The sequence below is a fragment of the Argiope bruennichi genome, chromosome 3, assembly GCF_947563725.1.
Source record: "Argiope bruennichi chromosome 3, qqArgBrue1.1, whole genome shotgun sequence".
Lineage (NCBI taxonomy): Eukaryota > Metazoa > Arthropoda > Arachnida > Araneae > Araneidae > Argiope > Argiope bruennichi.
The window spans coordinates 44,351,077-44,363,275 of NC_079153.1; the positions used below are offsets into that span (position 1 = coordinate 44,351,077).

The window sequence follows — 12,199 nt, forward strand, 5'->3', positions numbered from 1 at the left end:
GTTTTGAAATTCAGGGAAGAGTTAATAGAAAAAGCCCAAAGTTCACAAGAACACACGTATATATTGTGTAGAAATATAATGTAGCAATTGAACATTATTAAACATTATTGTGACAGTATTGTTGTATTTCATTAATGTTGCATTATATTATTGTATTACATCTATTGTTAAATGATATTGTTGCATTATACATATTGTTAAATTATATTATTGCTTTATACATATTGTTGAATTATATTGTTGCATTATACATATTGTTAAATTATATTGTTGCATTATACATATTGTTAAATTATATTATTGCTTTATACGTAGTGTTAAATGATATTGTTGCATTATATATACTGTTAAATTATATTATTGCTTTATACATATTGTTAAATTATATTATTGCATTACACAATATTACCACATTTTATTTTATTAATATTGTGATACAATATTAAACAATATTGTGGGCTATTTGCTTTCTTTATCTTTATAAAGAAAATTTGTGTACATGCATGCCTTGGATTTTCATGGTAATAATTAAAGTTTTATGCGAAATAAGTGACTGAAATAATATTTTTTGTCTAGTTACATTTATGAGTTTAAAAGATAAAATATAAGGAAGAAATAAAATAATTTAGAAATAAAACAATATGAATTTTCCAAAGAAGTATTTGTATTGTCACTATAAGTTAGAAACATTAATGTTTTGAATGAGAAAATGATATGTAATTTTTCGATGATATATTTTCCTAAACCCCTCCACCAAATTTTTTTTGAATGAATTTAGTTTAAAAATATCTATGATTCGCTCATAGTCCAAACTGAGTAAATGATAAAGAAATGAATGTTAATAGCTGTCAAATTATGCAATTCTTTTATGATAGCTTGTTTTGTTTTATGAATATAGCTACAAATTATATAAACAAAGTTTGTAAAATCTTGATAAGAATAATAAATAAAATGATAATTTAGAGACAAAATAATGTTTTTTTACATGAAAAAATCTTTTTTAATTCTATTAAATATCAAGAAATCTATTTTGAAAAGAAGATTCTAAAGAAGGATAGATAAAAAATTTTACAAATATAGCCGAATTCTTCTGTAAATGAAAATTTGATTATAAGGTTCATTGTAATATTCTGCGTGCTTAATTTATTTTTATAATTTATAAAAATTTTAAAGTGAGTGTATCGTTATGGCATTAAAACAACAACGTAGAGTGAACATAAAACTTTATCTTTTTATGTAATTAATTTGTAAAAATCTTTGAGAACGAAATGAAACAGAATCCTCTTTTTTTTTCTTTTGTAAATCACGAACATATTTAATGAATTTAATTTATTTAAATTTGATTCCACATGCATGCTCTATACAATAAATCGAAAAACTAATACAGCGAAATAACTTGAAAAATCTGAAATTTTTTTAAAAAAATGTGATTTTAAAAAAAGAGATTATTATGATTACAAACTTTTCTGAGATAAAAACATCTTTTTTTGCTTTTTATTCTAAGACACGTCTATCTATAATATTTTAAAAAATAATCTCAATGAAATTCTTAAAATTATGACTTAGGTTGAGAAATTAAATTTCATTAAAAAAATTATATATTAAAAATTTTATTTTTTTATTATTATTTACAAACGTAATTTATTTAATCTCAAAATACTTAGAGCGTCTATAACGATGCTTTTGGATTTAACACTCTCGCATCCGTCGCCATCTATTGGTCGAATTTTCAATTAAAGTACCGGCCTGTATAACAATTTAAAAAAGCGCTAAGAAGGTAGAGAATTTGAAAATTATTTTGTGCCAATTTCCTTAGATTCGTGACAAACATCTGAGTAAAATGGGTTTTAATAACATTGTTTTAAAATTGATACTGGTCATATTTCAGATGATATGTACAAAACAATAATAAAAACAATAAATAAAAAACCAACATCTGAAAATAGGCATATAACAGTTAAAATGTGCTTAGATATATATTAAAACATTTTTCAATTAGTGAGCACATACTGTAATTGAAAAAAATAATATCTATGCTTCTCTATATAATTTCAAAATATTATTGAATCTGTTAATCTGTAATAAGGGAAAACATATCTTTACTTGTTTTTAAACAGTGGTTACGTTTTGGGAATTTTTGCATTTTCTTCATCAATAAATGAAAGTGTAGTACAATGAATAAAATATTTTAATATTTATCATGCCTATAATCTTAATATTATAAATATTATAATTCAAACTGATGTCTGCATATAATATAACGCAGGATATGAGAAACTGCCGGCAGAATAAAAAATTGTCTGGATAGTTCATGAAATGTAAATCAATTTTAGTAAAATCCAAAAATTTCAAAGGATAGGTTCTTGAGTATGATTTTTTGGCTTTTGTATAGAGCTAAAATAATGTAATGATACATATTTGCTCTAATACTAAATTTGTGAATGCTCAGAAATCTTCAGATTTTATTTCCAGTTATTTCTGAGCCAGAATTTTAAATCGAATCCTAAATCTAAAGGTTAATCTAATGGAACCTTTGAAATCGTACCTTCTTTAAGGTTCAGTCATGGAATTGGTTTTTTGCCATGACAATGAAACCAAAAAAAAATTTAAATAGTTTTAATATATTTATTAAATCTGTTGTCATGCGCTGTATTGTGTTGATTAAATTGTAAGGAAAATATTTATAGGCTGGATATTATCTGTAAATTGTGTGGTGCAAAAATCGCCTGAAATGCTGTACAGGACAAACTAACAAATTTGGCATTTTATTTTTGAAATACTGATTGAAAATTTAATTAATAAAAACTAAGTGAAATTTAGGTGTTTTTCCTCGATTATTTCCAAAAATGTTACGATACAAAAATAATTTTTACGTTGTCTGTAAATTAAAAAAAAATAATGTTATTCAGTCTTTTTTTGATTAATTAAAAATATTTTAAACTTATATTACAAAATATATTTTGTTTTTGAAGTGAAACTCACATCACTTTAATTATTGTTATCAATATTTCATTTTGATTTTCCCCCCGTTGTTGATGACCAAAATAAGAAGCTTCGGCAAACGTTTCCACGTTGAGAAGTTTCATTAAAAGATAGGCTTTTAATAAAATTTTTGAAATTTTTTTGTACCTACAATTAAAGTTGAACTTCAGAATCAAGCAATAGTGATAATTTTTTAAACACTGTTGCTCTTCTCAGTGGTATAATTATCTTTATAATGAAAATAACAAAAAATTCGGAGAATGCATAGTGTGATAAATAGAATCGTGATACTAATCTTATTTTCATTTTTTAATTTCATATTAATGATTTTTTAAATGTTTATTATGTATTGTTTAATGCAATAGATATTTACCTTTCATTTGCTGCTGAACCATTTATTTATTATGGAGTTGGCTTCCACAGCATATGGTGTCCATAAATTATTCACCTCATAAAGATAAAAAGTTTTCTTGTCAACTTTCGTTTCTCTATAACCAAAGTACACGTTTTCACATCTTGGTTCTTTTTTATCTGTAAACAAAAAAGTTTCCCTGTTATCTCAACTAATAATAAAGATGAATGTGTGTGTATGTATATGTGCATACCCATCTCTCTCTTCCTCTGTAGATGTGTCGTCATTCTACAGGGAGACTATTTGAGCGGGAGAAATTTGGCACATATATAACTTGCAGAGTGGGAATAAGCTTTTATATTTTAATTAATTAATAACTAAAGCTGCATTTTCACGTTTTCCCACGATAACTTCCGAAAATAGAATTACACCAAAATAAATCTTAAACCGTTACAAAATTTAAAAAATTTAATGATATTAATTTAATTGTCGTGCACAGTTTTCCTAAAATTTAGCAAATCTTTTAAAATATTTTTTTTTTAATCCTTTTAGTTCTGTTTCATCCAATATCCAATAGTGTGATTTTCTGCTATTTTTAAAAGCTAAAGTACAAGGATTCTATTTGATATCTGAGTAGTTTACAAGACGAATAAAAGATAAATGAACCGGACATGATTTATGTTTTTAATATAGCTATTATGTTATCGAATTGATATCCAATAGAAAGTCTCATGCACACAATGAACAGGACTTAAGTACGGCAATTAATATAAGAAGACTGACATATCTGATCATTTGATATCTAAATTATTAAATGAAATGAAATATGACCAACATTCAAGGCGAACTAAAGGCTATTAGTAATTCCTAAAAAATAAGAACAGACGAAATTCCTTGAATTAAAGATTATATCGATATAAATATTTTTTTTTTTTACTTCGTAAAATTCCATTAGAGTTTCATTTTGTTATCTGTTCAAAAATTTATGGATAATCTTTTTTAATAAATGAAATCAAAATAATAATCAAAATTTTAATAATAATGAAATTTTTAATAAATTTACTTTAAAAAAATGTTTAATTTTTATGATTTGCTTGTGCATTTTTGTGTCAGATTTAACAAAAGCATTTCGTTTATTTTAATATTTAGATATAATTTTAAAAAGTTATAAACTTGGTTTGGAAACGAATTTAAAAATCAATATAAAGATGAATGTTTGCATCTTTCACATAAGTCTAGAATTTCCGCCAGATCTTGGTTAAATTTGACTCGTAAGACCTCTTTAAGACAAGAGAAAAGATACTTTTAACTCTTCAAATTACAAAGGTTAATTAAAACATAATTTAAATAAAAATTTAAGCAACATAATTAGCAATTTGCTATTGCTACGTTGCACTAAAATTAGTGCAAACTAGTTCACTAAAAATCTGTTATCTCCTAAAAATTTTATTTAAAAAAATGTTTTCTACGCTGTCTAATAACTTTAAAAAAATATTTTTTAATGATATCATTTTCATCTAAATAAATTTTTCTTATAATAAATTTTTAAAATTTAATTCGCTACATATAGCTTACATAAAAATAATACAGCAATACATAAAAATTTTGTTCTTGCTCGGATGAAATTCAAAATAATTTCATCGTTTCATTAATTCTTTTCATCACGTATCAATGTTAATATTTAGATGAAAAGTTTCTTTATTTGAAACAGTAACTGCTATCTCTTTTGATTTAATTTCGTTGCATATACATTTTTTAATTTGAAAGTGCAATAATTTATAGTAGTAATATTCCATTAAATTCGTTCACATTTTTCCTTTTTATAAAATAAAACGATGGAACTTTAAATTAATGCAATTCACATAAGCAGTTAAACAGCAACGAAATTAAAATTTTGGGCTAACAAGTTGGTCACGAAAAGGACTAGCAGTATAAAGAAAACATGTATTAAAAAATAAATAATACTTTTGATACATGATAATAACATGATAATATTTTTGGTTGGCATTCCATTTGCAAATTTTGTGAGGTAAAAATCCTTACATATAAAACGTAATGATTAATATAAGCTAGATGGAGGCAAGCGAAAGGAATCAAGTGTAAAAATTATTATGTGACGAAAGTTTCGAACTAAATAATCAAATTTCTTTCTTTTTATTTATGTGGACATATTTGCATGGATCTTCCTGACGGAGAAGTTTTGGAGTCATTTTTGATAGCTTGATTTGATATGCATTTATTAATTTTTCTTGTTTTGTTCTTATATGATTGACGTTTGCTTTAGAATTGCTTCGTTTGAGGCAGTTGTGAAGCTACATCTTGGATAACAGGTAGAGACATGTTTTAACCCCCCTTCCCTCCCATATGTGATGCGATACAAGATCATATTCTTTCAGTAATACCACCTGTTTTTGCTAGAAACTGGCAGAACCCTTGTTGCACAAAAAGTAAGTATGCCATGTGCGATCAAGTAGCAGCTGTGATTTCTGGGTACTTTTAATCGATAATAAGTTCTATTAAACATTTGTTTTATATTTTTTGCCAGAAAAGAAAATAGGAAACTATTTTCAAGTTTATTCTTTTCATTTTTAGAAGATTAAATTTAACAAATAAAAATGATTAACAAATAAATAATTAGCTTAAGTATTAAATTGATTATTGTTTTTCTTTTATGTTGGTTCATGGTAATATACAAATAGGATAAAACAAGCACTCAATTATTTTTTTGGAAACATTTTGTATATATTTATAGAAAAATATTTCTTCGTTTATGAGATATCTTAATTCGGAAAATGCCCCGTATTCTGAAGAATTATCACAATCATCAAAGGACAAAAAAAAAAAAAAAAAGATTATTTTACATTTTTGATGGATTTTACACTTTATACCATTTTAGAATGTAGGCGTTTTTTTTTTCTATCGCGTTTATATGTACTCAATAAAAAACGATGTGGGTTAGATAGGTAAATTTGTGTATTATTACAGGTAAATGTGTGTGTTTTTTTTAAAACTTCCTAACAAGGTTAAAAAAAAAAAAAAATCGAAATCTACTATCGCAAATTTCAAGTTATCATGTGAGATTTTTTTTTGATCACGTGATTATATTAATGCGCATGCGTCAACTTTTAAAAAAACGATGCTTTCTTTTTTCTTTCGAGATTGACGAGAGCTCCAAAACTTTTTTGCCAGCCAAAAAAAAAAAAAAAAAAAAAAAAAAAAAAAAAATGAAAATGAAAATTGCCATTTATGCTTTATTCATTGCTTACGCGATTTCGAGCTTCAAAACCTCCTAACTAAAACAACATCATGTTCTCACAAAAAGGAATGCCACGTTTGGAAGATGAATAACGAGCGTTTCCGTCGCAATGCGATTTCCAAATGTTAAAGTATTTGCCAATAAATTTTTAAACATATTAATTATATTTATAATTATTATGAAAGCAACATTTTTGTTAACACAAACTGCTATTATCTAATTTCTGAGATCATAAAACAGTTTCATAATGGATTTATCTTAGAACAGGAGTCAAATCCTTCAATGTTTCCCACTTAAGAATGAATGGATATTGCCCCATTGGGGGAAAGAGAAAATACTTCTATCAAAACTGTTATTAAAAAATATTATAAAAATTAAATTATTTAATTTCCTGCAAAAAAAATTACATTCCATGAAAATAACAGCTATTATGTCATAGTTCTACATCAACCTTTTAAAAATGCATCTGCTGTCAGAGAAGCATACACAATAATAATAATGCAAAACTGGTAAAAGCAGGTCAATCTTTTAAAAACGCATCTGCTTTCAAAGAAGCATACACAATAATAATAATGCAATACTGGTAAAAGCATGTAAGAAAAATATATGCTATTAAAAGATGATGATGAAAAATTATGAGGAGACATTTATGTTTTCTTTATCCATTGCCTACGCGATTTCGAGCTTCAAAATTCATTGTCTACGCGATTTCAAGGTCAAAACTCTTTAACCAAAACAACATCATGTTCTCACAACATAATAATAATTTAAAAAAAACATCATAACAGGCCTCAACTGGTTTCATATAATTTTTAAATATTTAATATAAAATACGTTATAATGATAATGTGCACTCGCGCGCACACACGCACAGACACATACACACTTAATATCATTAAATTATGCATGAGCGATACGCCATTAAATATAACAATAACGTCCATTAAATAAACTCATGATTTCGCGGATTTAATACCGTCGCAACAAGCGTATGAATAAATATAATAACTGAAACAATGAGAAATATTAATATCACTGTAAAGTATGCTTAAAATATTTTTTAAATATATTACAATTGCAGAAAAAAATTGTATGGAAATAATATCGTTAAAAGTCTATTTTACCTCTTAAATTATCTATGGAAACACAAGTACTAGTTATAAAATATTTTAATATAATTTTTTATGATTTTTGACAATTTTTTCATTGTCTTCTAAGATAAATTGTAAATTCTTATATCAAAATTATGCCAATATTAAATAAAATCTAATGCATCAATGTGAATTTTAAATACGCTTTTCTTTCTAAAACTGAGCTAAATGAATATGAAAATTTAAGTATTATGAGGTTTTTTTTTTTTTTTTTTTTTTTTTTTTTAAATACGGAAACCACAAAAGAAACGATTGTAGAGATATACTTGCTCATAGATATAAAGTTTCAATTTATATTAAATTTGTTTTTCAAAATCGAACTTTGAGCTTGCAAATAGCTGATAGTTTTCATTTGATGACTAATTTTAAATACATCTTAAGTGAGAAAAATTTTGAAGCTGATAAAATGAAAATGATAAGAAGATACTTATAATTTTAACAATACTTGAAATCATACATTGATCAAAAACAATAATATTTTGATTAGGGATAAAAAATACGAATTAAGGATCAATACGTTAATGTACATGGCACAGAAACTGCTCTTATTACTTACTAACCGCATTTGGCGATAAACTGATTCGTTGAGATTAATGCTCTCTAAAATTTTCAACTAAACATTTTTGATTTCTTAATAGCTTCTTCAACAAACTGCTTTTAAGCTGCGAATTTTTTTAGATATAGTATTACAAAAACTTTACGCGGTTCTGTTCATTCTACTATGTATATCTCTAATTTTCTGTCAGCTCTTCTAAAGTTTTTGAATTTTAAATTAAAGTTACAGTAATTAACTACAATTAATATAAAAAATTTTTTTTGCTGAAACTATGCATATTTTATTAAAAATATGAATGCAGAAAATATAATCGTTGGGCATTGAAGTCTTATGTCCAATACAGAATTATTTTCATAATTTATGCAGTATCTCAAAGAACTATTGAATAAAAATTTCTCTGCTTCATCAAAAAAATTCAGTTCTTAATTTCACTTTCAGAATGATTTAAATGACACGAATAATAGTATTTTATTTTTCTTCGGACAATAAATATATTAAAAAAATTATGAAGTATAAATTTTATTCAATTCCTTTGGTAATAAAGAATCATATTCTGCTATATATTCTTGACATTTCAACTTTTAAATAAAAAAAATCTATCTCCTGCGATCAAATCTGACCAAGTTATGAAGTTCTACATATTACAATTTTAGAAAAATCACCATTTTCTTGATGTTTGGCCAGATAACCTAGGAGAAATGGGGCCCTAATTGATGTATCTTCTTTGAGACGATCGATGGAGTGGTCTAAAATCGCGCGTTGTTATAAAATAGTAGTATTTAAATTTTCATAACTCATTCAATTTTATTCAAAATAGATTGGACCTTTCTTCTTACTTAAAATATTCTACTTTGGCGACTGGTCAATCTGGAAATATTGCTTATATTTAGTTTTCTTTGAATTGTTTAGATATAGCTTAATGCCCACAATTCCACAACTTATCATACATTAAAGTCGTTTGATTTGAATTGTCTGACATATACTACTTTTATTGTATGCATGAGCCTTTTTTGATGGATATCTCTCTCATGCCATCATGGCGCTATTGAAAACGTAAATTTTCGGTTCATTCAACTTCTAAATTTCAAGATATTGTAACTTCATTTTTTATACTTCTAGTAAACTACACAGATAATACACAGAAAACGTGTTCTTTAGCTTTCAACCATTCAAAGAAAAATCACGCAATCGAATACCTGATGAAATAATGAAAACGGTTTGAACTTCAGGGAAACAATGTAATCTATTGTTGGAAATCAGGCAAAAAAATATTTTTTTAAAAATTGCCGAAATTTAGCGAAAATTCGTTCGATTATTGAATTGGGATTGTAAAAAAAGAGTTTTTAAAGTTTTTAAACCGTATAAAATTTACCTTTTTGTGATAACATTTTCGAAAATTATCGCTGGAAAACACCAAAATTCAGCATAATTTTTAATTAATTAAAGTCTAATTAAAATTTCAAAAATTTTTTTTTTTGAGAAGCATATTTCCACCCTCCAAGATATATATGTTTCAAATTTGACAATTATTAGTCAAACGATCCAGCTTGTAGAGCGCCAGTACACAGTTGTATAGAGTTATAAATACAAATCCAGTCACTTGAAGTGAATTGCTATTATGGTTTTCAATCTACATGGAAGTCAATAAAATTCATTATAAAATTATGAAAGTTCAAGCCCTTCTTTCAGAAAATATTTTATAGTTTCGAATCTTGTACAAATATAATAAAAATTTAGTTTTAGAGCATATTTAATCATCTTTCACTTTTAAGTTGTAATTAAGTTGACTCGATACAAGCAATGAACTTCTTAAATGTCCATAATTTCATTTTTAGAACTTTTTCAAAGAGATCATTGTAAGTCAACGTTCAAAATGATTTTGATTTATATATTTTGGGTCATTTAATGCTGATGATCATGTTACAAAGGACAACAAATAAAATATTAATTTTTAAGATTCTGTTATTTTAAATTTTGAGTGGTTCTGAAAAATCTAGCACGCGTCACAGAAATTTGATATTCATTCTCTATAGAAGTGGTGTCTGAAATTTTGGTATTACACATTAGAAAAAAACATTTAAAAAAATTATTTTAACTTCTAGTGCTTTAGACTTAATTAATTTATCTTAATTTTATTTTTAAAATTTTCTCTGATTTATCATCAAATATAATGCCCCATATAAAAAAGTGTATTTAATATTGTGATAACGCGCGTTCGTGTGTGAATCCAGTAAATAAAATGATAAAAATCATTGTTGCAACATAAAATTAAAACTATTTTTTTAAACTAGAGAAAAAATTGTGTACTAAAAGGAAATGGATATCTCTGAAAAACGTGCTTTTTCAATTTTAAAAGTAAATAAAGATGGTTATTATGCATTAATATATTCTTATATTTTTGAGGAAAACATAAGCACTTTTTAGTACTTTTCCATTAGCCGGCGCAAATGTCGCCAATTATGAATCAAACTCGAATTTGACGCAATAATTTTGGCGAATTCTACATTATTTGGCGATTTTTCGCTTGCGCCTGGCTAACGGATTGTGAACCAAATGCGAATTTGGCGGAATTCTATATTATTTGGCGATTTTTTGCTTGCGCCTGGCTGACGAAAAAGTGCCCATTTTTTTAAAAAATTAATTTTTAAAATTTTTCCTCATTAACATAGGAGCATAGAAAGATATAAATAAAACTTTGAAAAATTCTTAGTAAGCATATACAATCCAAAAATAGCTAAGTGACAAATTTTTTAGTTCTTCATTCAACGTTTACCTCTGTAAAATTTTTTGTCTAACTTTTTTCATCATTTTTGTTTCTGCAAGCATGGTAATTAGTATTATCTATATTATAAACAATATGAAGGTCTTTAAATATTATCGTGCTAAAAATCTTTCATTTAAAAAATATAACCAATTAAAAAAAACTATTTTTTGTTGGCCTTTTGAACCGTGCATTCGATGCATATCTTGACATCATCTTATCATTAACTGCCATCATTTACAAAGCATTTACTTTTTTACCAAACTGCTATCTTTATTTTCTTTTTGCATCTCCAAACCATTTCAGAAAGACATTCGACGCAATAAACGGTTCATTGGCTGTACCACTTAATTTATATCCAACACCTTATCAAAGCCATTCCTTTTTCAATGGAAGCACTTTTTATCGCACGTCACAATAGCCCATTTGCATTTAGTGCTTCCGTACAAGAACTTCCAAATTCATCTACAAAGGGCAAGCGGTAATTACCATATTAAACATCCGTAACTGCTTCCAAGATAAGAATTTTTTTTATTCTTCTACTTTCACTTTAGAATGATTAAATTTATTGGAGTAAGGAAGACACTGCGCTCGAGTGCGTCACATCGAGTGTTATATATAGATATATTCCCACTTTTATTGCTTCCTGGTAATCGTATCAGGGAGCTGACTGAGCCAGAGGGCCTGATTTCTTCCGGTTCCTAGAGTAACGGAGGTGGCCTGACCTCTGACATTTCTGTTTCTCAGTTGAAACATCTCGAAGGGAGTTGCTCCTACGGCGGGGGTGGTCGGCGGTAATGACTTTGGATGTAAATAATGGTTTTCAGGAAAGAGTGTGAATTCTTCTCAATTAAGTGTTGTTTCATGGCGGCTTCCGCTAATTGCATGCGCGTTTAGGGGTGGACGAAAGCAGCGTGGAGATATTTATTTAATGTTTAGATTATGTGAGGTTTATTATTGATTATATTTAACCCGTAACTGGAGACATGAATTTCCTAACGCGGCTAGTCATGGAGTCAAAACGACTTCATTGTTATTTTACTTTTTTGCCTTTTGTAAACAGGGTTGGAATTTTATTTTGGAAACACTATACATTCTGGAAATCATGTAGTTGCTAAAAATAGTTAAAATATTAATATTA

The 12,199-nt window shown here is 26.5% G+C and overlaps 1 long non-coding RNA gene across 1 annotated transcript in view; it reads right to left on the bottom strand.

The window, feature by feature from the left end:
• LOC129963511 (uncharacterized) overlaps nt 1-12,199 on the bottom strand; it is a 58,099-nt gene that overhangs the window by 23,839 nt on the left and 22,061 nt on the right. Inside the window, exon 2 of the long non-coding RNA XR_008783982.1 lies at nt 3,356-3,513. This is a non-coding gene — a long non-coding RNA (uncharacterized LOC129963511). The remainder of the gene's footprint in view (nt 1-3,355; nt 3,514-12,199) is intronic.